Source organism: Anser brachyrhynchus, assembly GCF_964034855.1.
Source record: "Anser brachyrhynchus genome assembly, chromosome: Z".
Taxonomy (NCBI): Eukaryota; Metazoa; Chordata; class Aves; order Anseriformes; family Anatidae; genus Anser; species Anser brachyrhynchus.
The window spans coordinates 24,339,373-24,359,666 of record NC_137697.1 but is presented as its reverse complement, the minus strand read 5'-3'; the positions used below and the strand labels follow the sequence as shown (position 1 = coordinate 24,359,666).

The 20,294-nt window shown below is 37.8% G+C and overlaps 1 protein-coding gene across 10 annotated transcripts in view; it reads left to right on the top strand.

Moving 5' to 3' along the window:
• Positions 1-841: 841 nt before the first annotated feature.
• The window catches only part of RFX3 (regulatory factor X3), a 123,792-nt gene continuing 104,339 nt past the window's right edge, over positions 842-20,294 (top strand). Inside the window, exons 1-3 of one of the 10 annotated variants that reach the window (XM_080574439.1) lie at positions 842-1,131; positions 6,366-6,484; positions 7,062-20,111. The gene's annotated coding sequence lies outside the window, so the exon portion shown is untranslated. Of the gene's footprint in view, positions 1,132-1,152; positions 1,484-6,365; positions 20,112-20,294 lie in introns of those variants that run through there. The other 9 variants (XM_080574441.1, XM_080574443.1, XM_080574438.1 and 6 more) reach the window with 9 other exon arrangements.

Below are 20,294 nucleotides of genomic sequence, written 5' to 3'. Positions count from 1 at the left end.
ACAGTGAGTAGGAGCTTGTAAGCCGTGCATCACTGGTTTTCGGTAGATTACAGGCAAGCGCTCCTGGCTACACAGATAGCAGGAGCTATGAAGAGCTGTACAGACACTTCACAGGCTAGTAGAGCTACCGGCGGGGACGTGTCGGGGCTACAGACCCACGCGGCAGTGGCCGCTAGCTGTGTGGGCACCGTACCTAGCCGAAAAACCACCCAAATCTCCGTGTCGCCGTCCCCCAAATACACACACCCCGCAGCAGCGGGGACACAGGGCACCAAGAGGCCGCACAGCAGCGCACCCGCGGCCACCCCAGCCCCACCGGAGGCGCTGCCGCGACCGCGGCCGCGCCGACCGCAGCCCGGCGGGCTCGGGCCGCCGCCGTCCCTTCCGCCTTAAGATGGCGGCAGCGGGACAGCTCCCCCACCGCCGCCGGCTCCTCGCTGCCATTTTTCGGGGGGTGAGGAGGGGAGGGGGGCGTGGAGAGCAGCCGCCGCCGGGCGTTAACTTCCTGCCCGGCCCGCCGGCGGCAGCCCCCTCAGCCGGCAGCGGGCGCGGTGCGACCCCCGCGGGGGGCAGCGCTCTGGGGCCGGGCTCCTCCTCCCCGCCCGCCGGATGTGGCGTCGAGCGGCACCGGGCGGCCCCCGCGCGGACACGCCCCGGGCCACGGGCACGCCGCCGTTACTCGCCCTCCCGCCCGCCCGCCCGCCGGCCCTAGCGCGTGCCCGCGCGGCGGCGGGTGCGCGGCGGCGGGAGGCGCGTGCCCGCGTCCCGCCCCGGGGGGGAGCCGCCCCCGCCCGTACCGGCGCCGTCAGTCAGGGCCGGCCCCGCCTCTTCCGGGCCTCTCCGCCTGGGCTGCCGCCTCCTCCTCCCTCGCTCGCTCTGCCTTTTGTGAGTTATAGCAACCGTTGCCTTGTGAATCAAGCGCCATAGTCACCGTAGTCCTGGCGACTGTTACCCATCAACAACAACCGCTCCTCTCCTGCTCCTCCTCCACCTCCTGCCGCTCCTCACCCCCATCCTCACCCCCTTCCTCGCCGTCACCCGCAACAACAACAACAACCACAACAACAGCGGCAGCAGCCGCCACCTCCGGCACCGACGACAGCGGGGACGCCGCAGCCCGCCTCAGCCCAGGTGAATATGCCCGGCGGCCGCACGCCGGCCCCCCCTCCGCGCTCCCTCCCTCCCACAGCCGCTGCCTCCCCCCCGGCCTCGCAGCATCCGGGCCGGGGACGCTCCGCCGGGACCTCCGCGGCCCCTCGCCGCCTCTCCCGGCACGGCCCGGCACGGCCCCGCCGCCCCCGGCTGCGCGAAGCGGCCGGCGGGGAGCGCGCTGCGGGGAAGGAGGGAGGGAGGGAGGGAGGGAAGGAAGGAGGGGGGGTCGGCGGGGATGGGGTGCCCGTGGGTCGGGAGAGGAGGGAGCGAGGCTTACTTAGGTCGGCGGCACGCTGCTGGGACCGCCCGGACAATCGCTGGGATGCGGTGGGTATGCATCTCCTGTCTGCGCGGATGGGGGATGTGGAATCTGGGGGCAGCGAGGCTTCGGGTACAATCGAGATCGTATAGTTTAAAGTACGCAAAGAAAAAAAAAAAATCTGCAAAATCGGGGGGGTGGGGGTGGGAGAAGCGGCCAGAAGCACGCCGAGAAGCAGGGGGTGTTTCTCCTCTCACTTGTAGGGGCCTTGTTCTGGTTCGTGTGACTGCTGGAGATGCAGATGTTTGTGAACTTCCGATGTCTTTTAACGATACTCCTGTGTTACCGATCGCTTTCTGTGATTTCTGTAGCCCATCTTTTTTTCTTTTTCTTTTATTCATAATGTTACTTATTGTTTTAGGGTAAGCTGTATTTTCTTTGTTTTGTGAGGTGTTTTCCCGTTTATCCAATACCCCCACCCATACAAACATACAGTCACAGTTTTTTTCTTCTGGCAGTCCTTCCGTTAGTCATTATTATTATTACGATGATGATGCTTTTATACTGCTCGTGTAGTATGGAACAGTGCCTTTGTAGATCTAGTTCATTCATAGTAAGTTAGGTTCATGTGGTGAAGATCTATTTGATCTTCCTTAAACTCTCCACAATGAAGGAAATCCAAGATATTTCACTGCCACTTCAAGTTTATGTGCGAAGCAGCTGGGGGATAAAAAAATTAAAAAGTCTTTGTGATTTCTCTTATAGCAACTGTATTTCAGGAGGATCCTTGGGAAAGGAGGAAAGAGGCACCTTTTAACCTCTCAAGGGGTTGAAGTAGAAATTTTGTTATAAATGAAGATACTTTTCATTTTTTTTCAATGCAAAATGCTTGTTCTCTTAATCTGTTTTTGTGGTTGCTTATCAACATAAAAAGATTTGTTTTGCCATTGTCAGAAAATCATAACTTTATACACTTCAAAAAAATATTTAGGATAAAATCTATTTTTGGTATCTATTATTGCAATGAAATTCTGTTTTAGCATCTCTATAGCCAATTGCACTCTCTTCCTTGACATGTCAAATCACCTGTCGGTGTGGCAGGCCTTTTTCTTTTTTGAAGTGATGACTTACTTATTTCCTCATTGCTCTATTTAGTTAAACCACTAAGAAAAAGCTTAATCAAAATGATGTTCTTGTTTTTAATCAAAAACCCACAATTTAATTGTGTATATACTTTTTGTATATCTCTAGAGGAGCCATTTGTAAAATCCAAGGGTTTTTGTCAAAATTTAACAAGAATATATTGGTTTATCTGGCATTGGGACTGCCAGTGAATGTGACAGGGTCAATTCTTCCAAGTTGCTATCAACTGCAAGACGTTCTGTGTTGATATTAATATATCTTGAGGTAAGGCATACTGGCTCTTTGTTTTTTTTTTTTTCTTTTGAATGTTTCAGGGGCCAAATATGTAAAGTAGAAAATGAATTGTTTTGGGTGCTTACCAAAGGCATCTACATTGTCATCTTTTTATGTTATTCATGAGGAAATTGTTGAATGGTAATTTTCTAGATAGTGCTGTGAAATAAGTTTGAAAGATATTAAGAATATACAGAATGAGTATCAAGTCAGATAATGTCTGTATGCACTCAGTAGGTCGTAGGACTGTATCAGTTATATGGCACGTTTAAATCTTAATGTAGTTGTTATTAGTTTTATCAGGTAGTATATGCGATTCATCAGTTGTGAAATGATTCCTTGCATCTACTGTTGTGGAGAAGTTAAGAGGTCAATTCTGCACCATGCCTTTGTTGAGAAGCCCTCTTACAACGGGACAGAGCCCTGTTCAGGATGGACTCCTTTCCTGGGTGTTGAGGTCGGTCCTTGCAGAACATGCATCCAGATCCCTGGTAGCAATGGAAGTGTACAGGCTATGAGACAAATTTTGTTTTTCCTCTCAGAAGACACGTAAGGAAGTTTTTAAGTCAGATTAAAAGTACATAATTTTTTTCTAAACCAAAGACTTTTTTAGTATTATTTAGCTGCATTTGTTTAAGGCTGCAGTTTGAAAAGTAGTAATGCAGCCATCATCACCTCATTTAATACTGTGGACTTTACTGGGAAAATTATTGACTCTATTCATTTTGGAATGCTTTAACAGTCATAGATGAGATCTGCATTATGCACTCGGATTCCCTAATGCCCTCAGCTATCAAAATAGTTGGTTTTTGTGATGCTAACCAGTGTTTGAAAATGAAGTGACCTGTGATTTTTTTTTTTTTTATTCCTCCATTTTCATGACTTAGATTTTGTAACTACATCGTTGTTTCAATTGTTTCAGTACATCCTAATGAGTCTTTCTGGATCATATGCTCTGTTGTGTTTTTAGCAAACTTAGACTGTGCTACTGTGGAGGAACGTTTTCATGATCTAGTGAAAATAAATGAAATGGGAATTAAAGGTACAGTGCTGTTAGTTTAAAGTCAGGGTGCTTTATTTGATAATTAGGTTTGGCTTTGTTAGCAGTATCCAATTTCTTGTTTCTGCCTGGTACAGGAGTTTGTTAATCACAAAACTGTCTACAGATATAAATGTTACTATTTCTTTTCACTTATTAAACTTCGCATTGAGAAGAAAGGCTGTTGATTTTTTTCCTCTCTTCTTACTTGAAACTTAACCAAGTATATGAAATGAAATAATCTTTTATCATTGCAGCTCATTTTGGTGTTCTACCTAGTGGTGTGGTCTTCGTGCTTTACTTTTTCCTCTTAAAAAAGACTTTCTTTTAATATTCCATATTAGTTGCATTTTTACGTGTAGTCTCCAAAAGCTTACCAGCTTCAGATAGTGTCACGTGGAATACGTACATTTTTTAAAGGTTATTTTTTAAGACATATGACTCAGAAAATTCTTTTATAAATTGTTTTCAGTTGAAATGACATCTTGTGAATCCATCACAAATACAGACAGAATGAAAAATAAACTTTCGATGATACTGTAGCATTCTTGTAGGTGGAGTTCAGTTCCTAAATCAAGCTTTTTGTTAAATGGACGTATTAGAATACCAAAAGAAGTATCTTTTTAAATTATGAATGAAACTACTTATTTTTTACTCCGAAAGAGGAATGAAAAATTAATGAGTCTTTTGAACCATATAAGATAATTATTAAAATGATGTTTTACTTTTGTCCACAAGTTGAGCGTTATTTTTGTAGTTCAGATAAAGGTGCTTTTATCTCTCTGTGATCGCAGGTACGATGTATACTCGTATTTTGGAAATTTAAGGAGCAGCACATGTACTGATTTAGCTAAATCTAGTTTGCTAGGGACAGATGGCTGGTTTAAACAGGTGTCACTTTCATTTCTTGTGTATTGTGTTGAGACTTCCAGAGGTTCACAAAAGAGCTGTCTAAAGCAGGTGGTGTTCTCTGCTTTTGTGATTAGCAAAATTTACTTTTGTAGAAAAACTAAATGTGTTTTAATAGATAACATATCACAGTTTGAAGCATTCCATATAGCACAATCATATAATATTTTAAACTTACTTTATTATCAAACTTTTAGAGGAGATGCAACTATTTGGGTGTGAAATTTCGTGTTTTATGACTATGTGGACAGCTGTAGTCCTAATAATTGTCCTGCTTGCAAGACCAAGAGCAGAAAAACAGCTTGATGTAGCATTTGTTTCACTAAATTACTGATTTTTGAATTTGTTAAATATCACTAAGGATTTTTTAAAATAAAAATGACCTACTATTAAGAACATAGGATTAGTTTCAAACTTTTTTTTTCTTGGTACTTCCAGCACAGCTGTGTTTTTCTTTCTTTTTTTTTTTCTTTTATTTTTTAACATTTATAATATCCCTGTTATAAAAGACTGCCACAAGAAAGAATGATTCTGAAATTTGACTTTTTTTTTCTAACACTTCTTAGGCATGTGATTTTCTGTTACTGGGGCTCTTTTTTATTTTTTTAACAGTGCTTTTTGTATAACAATGGCTGGTGTTTATTCAATTATTTTCCTTCTAGTAGATGCACCAGAGGGTGCTATGCTATTTGAAATACAAAAAAAGAAACCCCAACAAATCTTTCAATGAAATACAGTGATAATGTATATGGGGTTTAAATAAGTCTTACTGTTTTTTTCTACTTTTTTCTATGCATGGTGACATATCAAACTTATTTTGGTAATACTTTGTGAAAACTTACGGAAAAAATTGACTTTCGTATTCGACTGTGTGTGTAAATATATGTATGTACACTCAAAATACAATCTGTGTTCCCTGAAACTTAACAAATAGTTATATCTAAATTATGTCTGTATAGCATACAACTGAAACAGTAATTATTGAGGTAGATTATTGCTCATCTGAAAAGCAAGGTGAACTTGCTTGAGACAAGCATTTTGTAGTGAGGTTTATTGTATGTTATATTTTTCATTTATAAATATATGTATATTCATATTCTATGTAATTTATTTATTTATGGCTGAATTCTTTTATAACAAATGTGTTTCTGCATGTGTTTTTTTTTTTTTTGCTTTCTGACTGAAACTCTTCCTGGATAACATTGAGGTTAAAGCTTACCTGTTTACTTCTGAAAAAGTAAACAGAAAAGTTAGTTGATCAGGATAGACAGTTTTCTCTGCTGATAGTTAATTCTGGGAAAAGCAAAACAAATAATAATAAAAAAAACAGTAAAAAAAAAAAAAAAGAAATGTCTTCTACATATTTATGATGACAACTCGGTTCCATTTCAAAAGTGCCTCTATGAATATATGAGACTGACAGATTAGAATTTCATTTTTGTACCTTCTGAAGTTTAGTAATATCCATTGTTGTTCTGTACACTGCTAGACTAATAAGGCATTTTTATTTATTTATTTATTTACTATTGTTATTTATTTATTTTACTATTGTTATTTTTTTTATGTACGTGGATGGATAATGGTGTCCAGTTCAGTGTAATTTGCCTTTGGAAAAGTGAAAATCTGCAGTCTGGAAGTTGGGATAATATACCTTAAATTGCTTGGCTTTGCACACTACTTTTAGTTGCTTTTTCTTCTGTCATACCATGGTAAGTTGTTTAGTTTTAGTCCCCTACCTTCAGATTTAGTGCCCCAAAACTGAGAGATGGTGGGTGGAATATATTGCAAGTTGAATTTAACAAAGGGTTTATGATTTATAGTATAAATTTTAATAAGGATTGAATGTTTAAATTCTAGCAATTCAAAGTTGCTCTGTAATTCCCAACATATTCCTAACATTACTTTCCTGTTGCAATTCTTACATGGCATTCATAACAATGCTATGTGAATATCAAAGATTCTATATTAATCACAAGTTTGATCTAGTGTACTTGTAGTATTTTGTGACTTATGACTTGATTGATTAGCTAGCGGAAGGAAGTATCTGGCACTATTTCGAAAGGTAATTTCATCTCCCCATGAACCCAGTACATTGAGAATAGCTCATCTTTTTTGATCTTTGGGTAAACATGTAAGGCAACCATTGTGTAATGTATGTAGACTATATAATGATGTAGCACTATTTCTTTAGTTCTTTCGTGTTCTTCTTAGTGAAGTCTTATTTTAAATAAGTTTGTAATCTCTTTAAGGCAAGAACAATGTGTTTAGATTTCAATTTTTTTTCAGGCTTTGGATACTGCCACTACAAATAATAAATAACTGGGAGCCACATTTATTGTTCATCTGCTAAATAAATGGTTTCTATCTTCTGTTTTATTACTTCATAATAATTACTGTAGCTGTGTTTTCTCTTATATACCACCTCGAGTACGTTTTGTAAACACTTGAACTTAGGATACTTAAGTCCCTGATGCAACATAGCAGAGAAGAAATAAAAATGAGCAAATCCCTAAAAAAGCACAGGATGTCCCTGTGCAGATGCTGTTGAGTCAGTTTGTTCTACTTCGGTTAAGGTCTACTATTTTCTTTTTTGATTACCTCTTTTTGTACACTAACTATACTTCCCTTACAAAGGATGAAAAAATGAAATAGAATTCTGAGCCAGAACAATTTACGCTATAGCTATTAAGGTTACAGATAGCTGTTTTTTTATGATTTTGTGGAGCTAAAATTTAAAAATACATTTTTATCTCATATGAGCTAGTTCATATCTGCTGAATTTTCAGGTGTTGAATTGTATATAGTGTCTGAGGTACGTTTGGTCTCTTTTCGCTAACGTGCCTGTATTTTGGGGGAGAAGGCAGGGGAGTTGATCTTCAGTCACAATTTTAAGTCACAGAGTCACATTTTTAAGTCACAAAACCCGTTACTTTGACAATGGCATTGGATGTTTATAGGCCATACAAAAGTTTTTCTTGCTAGTGGTTAGATGATCAGGATTGCGAATTTAAGCTAATGCTCCTTGGTGTAGCCTGCTGAACATTATCTGTAAAGCATCTAGAAGAGTTAGTATTTGTCTTCGTAGACTATCTAAACAAAATGATACACTATCGGCTGAGCTTTATCTTCCTCATCTCCAGGTGCTAACAGCTGAGAGTGCAGACTGAAAGTGCAAGTGTTAGATGAGTTGAAGTACAAAAAGTAGCTATCTACTAGGGAGGGATAAGTCTATAGGTAGGTGAAAGCAAAAATAACAATACAATTGCCGTAACTGTGGAAAGAGTTCGGAACGTCAGGATTTCTGTTTTATGTCAAAATGTCTCAAATCTGAAGATTCTATTTAACTGCTGGAAGGAAAAAAAAAAAAAAAAAGGTTTTCTGTGTTCTTAGAGCCCTGGCTTTTTTTTTTTTTTTTAATGCCCTCCTCTTTCCCTCCTCTTTTCCCTCTTTAATAACATCTGTGCTGTATTCTTATCTCTTTGTAGTTCTGTAGCTTGACATAAGCAGGGGAGACAGTTGCTTTACAAACCTACTGAAGGAAGAATGTTTCCTCCTCTACGTTCTTGTTGATTAAATGTAAAATGTGGAAGAAACAAGAAGTGTGTGTGGCTGTACACTAAGGATTGCCAAATCGTATTTTTAGTTAAGTTTTTATACACTGTATTTATTATTGCTATTCAGCATTATTTGCAGTGGGTAAAGATGTAAAGAAAAAAGGAATATACTTGCTTAAATTAAAAACCAGTATTTGTTTTTCAGGCAGTTTTCTTAGGAAAACAGTTGTTCTATAATCACATTTAAACTAAATTTACTCAAAATTCCTGACTAAAAATTGGAAATAATTTAATGGTTGGATCATACATGTTTTTGTGTCAAGTTGTAGACAATTAATCAGTGTTTAACTAAATATATATTATATCTACATAGTCTATTGCACCTATTTATAAAATGAATAAATGTTTTATGAAATATATTTAAATTACACCTGCAGGAAGGTCTGACTGTATTTAAAGTTACATTAGCCTTGGCTAGTGAGGAACAGTTGAACTACCTGCATAGTAGCTGTTTTCTCAAATTAACTGTTAGCCATAAGATGAAATTAACATGTTTGTTTATGGAGCAAGTGGTAGCTAAGGCCATGCCAACATGCAGATTTCTGTTTAGCATTTAGTGCACTATTTTATGTGGTCCGTTCTGTTAAACCACTTCATCTGAGTGGCAAGTTGCAAAAGAATTGATAAATAATTCTTCCATATTTATTTTATTATTTTACATGGGATTTAGTAAATGGGAAAGTGTGAAATACAGTATATGTTTTCAGCTCCTCAGAGTTCCTTCTGTTTAACAGAAATAGCAATTACCCTAACTTCTAAAAGGATTGTTCTTTGGACTTTCTGAAAGGCTTTGAAAACTTTTTCCATGAGCTATACCATTGATTCTCTTGTTTTAGGGGGTAAAACATGATCAGCTTTAGAATGGAGGTATGCAGCACAGAAACGTGGCTCTGTTCTGTTATTTTCTGGAAATCCTTTTATGGTCAGATTTGTATCTTGAGGTGAGGCCAGTGAGAATATGCTAGGATGAAGGCACAGCTCTTTGTGGCATTGTTTCTTTTCAGCTTACCAGGTACCTTCTGATTGAAGGTTGTCCTGAGTTACACCGTTTTTCTCCCAGCTGCTCTGAAACTCCTTTTGACAGTGAGAACAGTAGTCCTAACAGAGTATGTCCAGGAAGAATAATGGGCAGGTAGATTTGTAGAGATTTTGGTGCACTGCATCTATTGTTATATGAGATGAGAGAGGTGTATCACCTCAGGCTGGTTTGCAGAAAGAATTCAGAAGTTTTTGTGACTGAAGTATGCTTCATGATACAAAATTAAGTCAAAACAAGGAAAGATTTGTTAAGGTTTAGAATCAATTAGTCCTACAAAGCAATAGTATAATTCATCATACAAGTAGTGATTCTTATTTATGGAGTGGGGCTTCCATTATTTTAAACGTTGGGGGCTTCCAGTATTTTAAACATTGTGGGATTTATTATTATTATTATTGCTGGTTCAGTTGCAACTGTTTGGTGTGTTTTTTAAAATTACTGTCTCAAATAATCCAGATGGTCAGTAGCCAAACAGTATGAATTTACAAGCTTGAGTTTGCGTAGTCTGGGATACTCAGAATCCAGTTGCCACATCACATCAATAGTTGTTTGGGGAAATGGATATTATTAGGATTTAAATTTCAGATACTCAAATTACATTTCATAATACTGATAAGAACCACTGTGTCTAGTTTCCTTCTTCCAAGAGGGCATGAAAGTGCTCAGTATCTTCACCACTTGCCTTCATTTTGGTATATATCTCTGTGGTGTACTGATTGATTTCCAAAGGAACTGACATTTCTTGTCTTATGGGAACCGCTATCCACAGAATCATGACTTCAGTGCAGCAACCAACTTTCACGACCTTACGAAGGTTGCTGTTCATATGGCCATGAGTCACAAGGTGTGTATCACAAACATATTTCAGGTAACTGAGATGAAGGGGAGCTTTAGTATTTGTTTGCCTGTGAAAGACTGCCTTTCGAGGGTTTCCACTGCTTAATTTCAAGATGGCCTTTTAGGTTATATGGCTGGGACCCAGAACAACACAGTGTTGTAAATCTTGGCATCTCTTACTGGCTTATGTCCTCAGTATTGTCAAAAACACACGGTAAAAGTTCTTGTGTCAGTATGTTTGTGTTGCTGGTTACATGGTATGACCAAAGGATCCACAAAGATGATGAAGGGACTTGAGCACTTCTCCTGTGAGAGAGATGGGAGACTCTTCAACTTGCAGAAGGCTAAGGGAGGATCTTCTCAATTTATATAAATACCGGAAGGGAGGGTACAATGAGGACAAAGATAGGCTCTTCTCAGAAGACAGAACAGGAGACAGTGGGCACAAACTGGAGGTTCTATCTGAGCATCAGGTAACACTTCACTGTGTGGGTAACTGAGCAATGGCACAGTTTGAGCACAAGGCACTGAGCACAGGTTGCCCAAAGAGGTTGCTATCTAGGCATGGTCCTGGGCAAGCAGTTCTAGCTGTCCCTGCTTGAGCTGTGGATTGGACCAGATGGCCTCCAGAGGTCACTTCCAACCTCAGCCATTCTGATTCTGGGATGGATACAGATTGGGGAGCAGCTTTGTGGAGAAGGCCCTCGTGGGCAATAAGCTGAACAGAAAGCAGCAGTGTGCCTGGCAGTAGAGAAGACTGACAGTATCTCTTGGGCTGTAGGAACAGGGCTACAGTGGGGAAACTGAGGGAAGTGATTATCCTGCCCCATTCAGCAATTATTAGGCAACATCTACATCCATGAGCAGTTTCGCCCTCACCTTTCCAGTAATACAGGAAATACGGTAGTAAACTGGAGTAAGTTCAGAGGAGGGCTGCAGAGACAGGAATGCACACATACCTATGAGGGACACTGACGGACTTGGGTTTGTTCAGTTTGGAGAAGAAAAAGTTTCAGTGGTCCTAACAGCAGCCTTACCTAATACCTGCAAGGAGGTCTTCAAGATGTAGCCAGGCTTTTCATAACAGTGCATAGTGGGAGGATGACAGCCAATGTTCGTAAGTTCAATCAAGCAGTTTACTCTGGAGGAAAAATCTTTCTCCCTGTGAGGACAGTCCAGCAATGCAGCTGGGACCAAGAGAGGTTTTACCTTCTCCGTCCTTGGAGATTTTCAAGCTCTGACTGGATAAAGCCTTGAGGAACTGGTCTCTGACTCCACACCTGTTTCGGGAAGGAGGTTGGATTGAGGACCTGAGGTCCCTGGTGGCTTGAACTACACTGTGTTTTTGCTTGTGATTCCTCTTATAAAGCAGGAATTCCTAGCCTGTAATCTAGATTGTCTTCTTTTTCTTGTTGGACAGTTCAGTTTTGTAGGACTTCAGTTGAATTGTCACCTCTGGAGGGAAAAGAGGAGGGATGGCGTCGTAGGGTTAAAAGCACAAAACAGTAGTTTTGAGATGTATCACAAAGACATAGATTGGATGCACAAGAGAGTATCTCCCAACAGCTCAGAACTATTGTGTTCCTTTTTCCTTCAGTGTGTTATTATGGTTATGTTACTTTGGCTGTGACAGTTTATTCTCTGGGCTTTACAGACTTAGGACTAGACATAGATTGGATTCTGTGCATTTATTTATAAAATGCTTTACAATAAAGCCTTGAGGATTTTTGCTGGAATCTTGTAGAGGCAAAAATAATAGCAGGAGAAAAAACCATGCAGTAAGAGGGAAATAAATTTATTAGGACTCTTCAAGACAAGATGACTATAAACAAAGGGATTTAAAAAGCAAGAAAAGGAAAGACCTGGACTAAACACCTGGCAAAGCCAAATCCCAATTATTGATTTGTGTTTGCTTTTATTTGTATTTAAGGTCTTAATTTGCTGTTCTTAACTCTTTTGTTGTGGTAAAAGACAAAAATAAAGAAAAAGAGAAAATCAAGTTTTCTTGTTCAAAAAAAAAGGTTAAAATTTAATTCTTAATTGAAAGTATTAAATTGAAATTTAAAAATCTTATTTGAAAGTATTTAACATTAGTAATTTTAATAGTTTTGGATGATACTTCAGCTCCAGTTCAAAGGTTATTGATGAAGCAATCTGTATTTGACTAGCTGCTGGGTGATCTGTAAATGATATATAAAAAGTATAAAGGCCTGAAATCTAAAGAGTATCTTCTTCGTGATGAGGATATCTAAAATATTTGGCTACAACTTGCCTCTGTTCATGTTAATTTGGTAAGAGCTGGTCTGTTTCGATAAAGGATGTGGGAAGTGAAGATGACAATTTCTGAGTGTCTGAAAAGAGATGTCTGTTTAGAAAAAAAATGTTAGCTTTATCATATAGCTGCAAATATAAATAGTGATGATGGAGGTGAAGAGCAGTGATCTGAGGAAGTGTGTGACAGTATCTACTATTTGTGAACTCAGAAAAATATTTTCTGAGTCAACAGTCCTATTGATTGAAGTAGTTCTGACTATATTGTTTTGGCTGGGGTTTGATCACTGTGGGACATTCAGATGCCAAAGTCCATAGGAATATTAATGTATCTCTCACTCGTATGCAGGACTGCTTGAGGGGTACGCAAAGAAATACTGTACATATTGCTAACTGTGATAAATACAGCTGCAATAGTCAAGACAGTATTAGAAACTGATTCCATTACTTAAGTGCTGATGTTTCATTTTTGAATAAAATTGAATGATTAAGGCATAAACAAGCAAATACATTATTCAGAACCTGCATTTTGATTGTGTTCATAAGTTGTTAAATTTACTTCTCTCAAATTTGAGAATTTCACTTGAAAGGGTTGTAAGATTTCTGTGAGGTGTTTGCAGTGCATTTTTTTCTTGGAAAATACCTTTTTTTTTCAATGTGAACTAAGTAACTGAATGCACTATGAAACTTGAAATGACTTAAAGGATCTAACACCGTATATTCATTGTATTCAGTGTTGTTGCTGTATGTATTTTAGATTTTGATGTTGCCATATTACAAACAGGATAGGTAAGGGTACCTATATAATAGTGTTATTTTACTGTTATTTGGCAATTCTGAAAACCCAGAGAGACAAATACATACACAGTATATACGTGTGCATATGTGTATATATGTATTGCATAGCCTTATATCCTTTTAAGATTTACAAATCATACTCTCTAATCTTCATCACGTACACTTTCAATGCGTATGTCATTGAATATTCTTTATATATCAGTTGTTTTCTGGTATATATCCTATGTGGGCACAAGTATGGAGCAGAAATTTTATTAAACAATTCTAAAAGTCTATCAACATTACCTTTAATTAAACCCTCTTTTGAAAGTAATGGCACTTACATTACCTAAACAGTAGGCTCAAGCTTTTTGTCAGATTAATTGAAAATTTTTGTTAGGAGTGTTTCTCTGATTTTATAAGACAGAAAAACAAACAAACTATGCTTTGGATCTAGCTGTTCTGAGATCCTGTATATTCCATTTGTACTGTGTATGTATAGAACTCTCGTAAATGTAGGGATTTGCTAACTACTCACAATCACAATCATATGGTGCTATCTCAGTTCATGTCCTTTTTGTTATTATTATTTTTTGTAATTAATGGATTTCTCTTTTATTTTTTATTTTTTTCAATTCTGTCTCCTGGTATGTTGTTCAGTATTCATCACTTTATTTGGCCTTTAGGCTGTCCTTTCTTCTTGTTCTATCTCAGTGGTTTTGTTTTTGGAGATGAAAAGCCATGCAAGATAATTTCCAGTATAAAATACCTCAACTAGATATGCCTATTTGAAGCAAGTCATGTATTTGTTTTTCAATACTTTTTTAGTTTCAGCATTTCTGTTACAAGAACCATTGTGTTTTTTCACAATGTTTTATTTCCACATGCTTTATTGAATCAATCTTAAATGGGAGCCTAGAGAACTGTTTCTCCAAGAAGTGCAGTGTTAAGTAAGGATTTAATAATTTTAGAATATTGTTTACACATACACACCTACAAACTAAAAACAAACACGTTGAAGTGTTTGTTTTAAAGTCACACATGGAACAAAAATAAAAAATATTGGTGTCTGCCCAAGAAACGCAAGCTGAAACTTCTTCAAATCACTGTCTTCTAAGGTGCTTACTACTGTCAGGTTATACAAGCAGAGTGGGATGCATTGTTTGGGAACATCTTTTAGTGACAGCTGGACAGAAAGCCATGTGGGAGTTGCTATTAGGTTTTGTGTGGTGCTGTTTGGATTATTTGGGTTAGGGAGTTTCTTTGTTTATTTTGTGCTTATGAATTTGTGTATGTTTTTACATTCAAAAAGTTCTTCATTTGGTAAAGTACTGAGACACTAGAATTATTTTTATTTTTTGAAACATTTATGGTAATAACACAGCTTTGTGAATAAATATATGGTTATGAAAGATAGGAGATTAAGAAAAAGTTACATGAGAAAGCAAACATGGTTAAAACAAGTATCTTAAATGTTGTTGTCCTGTGTGATACTGAATGTCAGACATGTTTGGTAATACGATATTTTTTTGTCATCACATACAGCGTAATACATTTCTTATGCTTTTCACATAGAATTTCTGTTGCTGGATTTACTCTTAACTTGAATATATCTTCAAAAAAGAAAGAACATGATTAACATAGTGATAATATTAAGTCACCTCTTACACCTATAGTTGGATGGCAGAAGATGGGAATACTTCTATCATCAGTTAACATCTATCTCCGTTTTCTTTTTCATAATCTTTTACCAATGCAGAATAATACTGCTTGATTTCCTTTTGAGATAACTTTATTACAAAAAATATTTTGTAATACAATACAATTGTAATACAATTTTACATTTACTGTGCTTGCAACATATCGCAATATTGCAAAGCAATCGATTTTTAAGGAAATACTTACAATTCAGATGATGGGAGAAGGTAAAGGATATCTGGAACATAAAGCAGCATTTAAAAATAAGGGTAGCCAAAACATGTACCAAATTTTGACATTTCTTTGTGAATACTTGTTTGAAAATCACAGGAAAAAATAATAATGGGATATTTTCTTCATACATATACTTAAATATTGTTCATTCTTATTTTCTCCTTTTTTTTTAACCTAGACAGCAAATTAGATACCAGTCTTTAAATCTTCCTTCATGTCAACATTTTCACTTCTTTTGCAATTTGTGACTTAGTCTTTGCTGCCTTAATATATTATTGCTTGTAGTGATGTTTGTTTATATATATATATATATTGCCACTGCAATTCTATTTGTAATATTTTTGGTACTTGTTTTCAGTTATTAAGCTCCTCAGTTCAGTATCCACTGCTTTTTCCTGTTCCAGATTGTATGTCTGGCTTGTATGTGGTTTAATATTTAACAGTTTACCTGAGATAGTGGGGTGTGACAAAGCTGCTAAGCATCACACATGGGGTATTGCTGACATGCATCCAGCTGGGTGGTGGGTTATCCTGCAGCAGCTACTGATCTTCACCTTCAGGGACTGCACAGTGCTGCTTTTGCTAGCAGCCACTTTGCCACCTTCTTTACTAGTTTCAGGTGCCAGGGTCTTTTGCCTGCTTCTTGTCAATGTCTACAAATTCAACAGTTAAAAAATACATTTTGAAAACACATTCTGAGGAAGATTCATTTGGCCAATTTTCTATCACTGCAAAAAGCATGTATTGTACTGTTTAGCAATCTGAGAATAGGTAAATCTTTCCCACCCTGGGGGAAAAAATGCATTGAGGAATGGGAGACTCCAGAGATCTTAAAATTCTTATTGTTGTTGTTGTTATTAATTACTTTGAACTTCTAAAAGTGTGATCAGTTGACATCTGCTAAGATTTCTGCAGAACCCATTGATATTTACTTGCTATTTTAGTGGCATCACAGTGCTAAGCTTCCATGACTGGTGGACCTGGCTGAGGAGCTGCTGCTACTTGCAGCAGTGAGATTGTCAGAATGTGTCTTGGAAAACATATACACAGTCCTCCGTGGAAAAAGGAGGCCAACTTTGGGGGGGGGGGAAGAAGGTGAGGAGGGGGGAAGTCCGGGTCATCCCAAGATATCATCAGTTATTATTCTGTTTACAACCATGATTTTCTTCACTCATTTCCACACTTAGTTGTTTCTTGGTCAAACTTTAGACCAGTTCGTTCATGGTAATTTTTAAATATTTAAGTAAGTCCAACCATATTGATCAACCTCAAAGTATTGTCTGGCTGTTTCGGTTCAGGAAAAATTGAGCATTAAGGTTTGAAATGTTCAGATTGGGTAGTTCCGTTTAAACCTGGAACTCTTTTGTAATAATATGAGAAGTTGTGTTTGTTCAGAGATCCAGGTTTTTTTCTACCTGGTTGTTTTGGATTCTCTCAGCCCCTTGTATTTATATACATATCCATTATCCTTTATATGCGATAAATTCAAATCTATATTTTCATGTTTGTGTGCATTTTCCATGCACAGAAGGTGTAGAAAGAGTTTTTTGGGGAAAATTTACAATCACAATTTTCATTTATTTCCTGATGAGTGTATTATTTTTGTAACATTATTGTTATGTTGATAATTTAGATGATAACTTTCATTACTGTAATGATGAATTCAAGTTTTCAGTGGGATTATAACATACTAAATTTCTCTTCGGTGTCTATCCATTATAAAATATACAAGTCTTATTTCAGGCCAGCCATTTATGTTTGGAGATGAGAGAAGGATACCATCTCCTTTCATATAATTCATAGTATTATTGAAAAAAAAAAAAAAAACACTTTGTATTTTAAATTGTGCTAAAATTTTTAAAAACAGATGCAAGGGACTGTAAAAATAATACTTTTGTATGTTCACCTAAATACATATATAGAGGAAAGGACACACTTTTTATTTCACTGCAGATAGTTCTTGTAGCACTTGGTCATATATACTCTTAGGTCTGTTATTTCAGAGTATGAAATTTTTAGCTCTTGTGATGTTGAAAATTTCATAATTTGCAAGTGATGTGATTGAACACAATAATGTGGTTTTGATAAATGAAGATACTAAGAATGTATTATGATTTCATTAAGAATTACAAACAATTCAGTGGAACATACCTTGTTTTAAAGTGAAATATAGTTTTGTTATTGTAAACGTTTTATACTTCTGATCTCTATGATCATTGTATTCTCTACATTAGGGTTGATTAAACTTGTGCTCACAGTTTGTCTGCTTTCTTTTCTTGTATACAGTGCCCTGATTTTGCAGTCATTCTCTGGACTTACGGACAGCCTTTAAAAGTTTTTTTGCTTCTTTCTGTTATGCAGGAAAAGTAAGATTTTCAGAAACGGGGGAACTATTAATTTACACGTATTATTTCCATCTATCTTCCCTGCTTTTCTCTACTAGCTTTTGATTGCCTCTTTCTCAGCTAATAGCTGGTCCTTTACATATCCTTTCCACTTCTTTTCCTGATTACTCTCTTAAGTGCTCCAATTACTCATTCTTCTTTTGTTCCTTTCCTTGTCTACTACTTCTCCTTCATGGTTTTTCTGTATTAGCTGTGGATGTGCTGGAGATACAGGAACAACAATTTCTCAGTCATTGACCTTAGGGCTAAACACCTTAATAAATTTGTAGGAAAGCAGTTTTTAAAAAATCTTAGTCATCTCCAGCTTGCTGTGTGTTTACTGATCTGAGGCTATGATGTCAGTAGTCTGTATGAAGAAGATGATGATGAGAGCAATTCATGCATTACTACCCAACATCTCCAGGGAAATTTAGCAGTCACAGTTAAAAGCTTGATATTAACAGTTTCTGGTAATGAAGTCTTACGGCTATGCCACATTTATGTTACTTTTGGAATTTGTGCATTTACAAAAACTTAGTATCGAATTGGTCAGTTTTTCAGTATCATAAAATATATGTATTTAAATACAGTCAAAAAACTTTTTTTTTTCCCTGTACCTTACTCTCAGAATTGATGAGAATTTAATCTTCTAAAACTGCTTATGGGGGAAAGGGTTAGAGAAATTCATGTATATTAAAGATACAATGAAATGAAAACACTTACAATGGAAAAGCTTCAATAATATGAAGTATGGCTGGCAATATCTATGCCACTTAGTTTGGATAGATGTACAGATAGATTATACACATGAAGCAGATGAATACACTGTGAGTATAGGCATGTGTAAGTTTGTATATATGTGTTTTCACATACCGTAAATGTGTATGCAGAGAGACAGTGTGTATGCATGTATCTTGTGTTTGTTTATAGCATATGCAGAACCAAATCTACTTCACTAGCACTAAATGATTTCACATTTAGAAAGTATGAGAGAATTAATTAGTGGGAAATACTTCTGCAGGACTCCTAGCCCCATGTGCTGTTTCTGAAGGCTGAAACAACTCTTCTAAGCACTTCATATGATTCATTTTTTCTTTCCCCACTTGCAGTGGTACCCACAGAATACCAATTTATTTTCATTACTATTATTATTATTTATTTTAATTCTGACCAAAATACATACTGGAGCAGTTCTGTGTGCATTTTCTCTGGTGTAATTGTGGTAGTGAATTATATCCTAAGAATAGGAGCTGTAGAGTTACAGGAGACAACATTAACTTCTTAAATCAGCTCAGTAATGTGGAACTGTCTCCTAGAGCTAATTTGCTACTTGCCAAGGGAACATAGAGTTTCCTTGAATAGCCAGTCCTACAGGTGAGAGATCTTCCTAAGAGTGAGGTGGAAGCTGAGGCATTAGGCTCACTCAGGCCAGGTTCTAGGTGAATTTCTTTTACTGGGTTGTTAATGAAGACAACAACAGCGTCTCACTGACTTTAACAAACTGACTTTAACACGTCCTGTTCTAGGTAAACAAACTGTGGTGTCTGCAAGTTTCATTTTTTTCAGTGACATTGAATGGAATATCATATGATACTTATGAAGGGTCATTTATGGAGAAGATGGTAGATGGATGAAATTTTGGATCTCTGTTCTAATTGTCAAAGTGCTTCCTGCCTCTAATACATCCTTCTGCAACACAAAGACACTTACCAAGCTCTAACAAAATGATGACTGTATAACTTAATTCAGACAATCAATATTTAGATTTTAATTACAAACCAGTAGGTACTTTTACAGCATAATTTATTTTTATTTATTATTTATTTATTAATTACTATTTATTATTTATTAATTATTATTTATTAATTATTATAATTAAATAAATTTAATTATTTATTATTTTATTTTACAGCATAATTTTTTTTTTTTAGCTGCATCTCTGTTGATGTTTTCCAAGCTGCCTGCTGTCTTTGAGATCACAGCCACTCAGGTCACTTAACATTGCAGTGATCTTTTCTTTATAAAAATATTTCAAGTGGCAGTGATCTAACACAGTAAGACTTTCAGTTTAGGTTTTGGCTGTAGAACTTCTTCAGGAACTGCTCCCACACGGTTCCGTATCACGGGGGGCCATCCCCCAGGAGCAAACTGGTCCCCAACGGGCGGCAGCTCCCCCCAGACCCCCTGCTCCTGCGTGGGCTCCTCTCCACGGGCTGCAGCTCCGGCCCGGGGCCTGCTCCTGCGGGGGCTCTCCATGGGCCGCAGCCTCCTCCAGGCCACATCCACCTGCTCTACCGGGGGCTCCTCCACAGGCCGCAATCCATTTCCAATAACTTTTGGAACATCACATTTCTTCCTTATCTTTGTAGTCGTAAAGCGATGTGTTTTTGTTTGATTTTTTTGTTTCCTGGTATGGCCATATTCAAAAGAGGGATAGAAGTTTCAGAAAAGCAGATGTCAACAAGCTAATTTATTTGCAAAGGTAAGCCAAAATGTAAACTACCACTGAAGAAAAGGCAGTTACTACTCAGTTTATACTCCCAGCAGCCTGCTGAATCAGTCTGCAAACATTCACACCCTGTGCTAGTGTGCTGTCGTATGGATCCATTAGAACACAAATCTGGAGAAAACATGGCTTTCTTAATTCTGTTACTGCAGAACAATT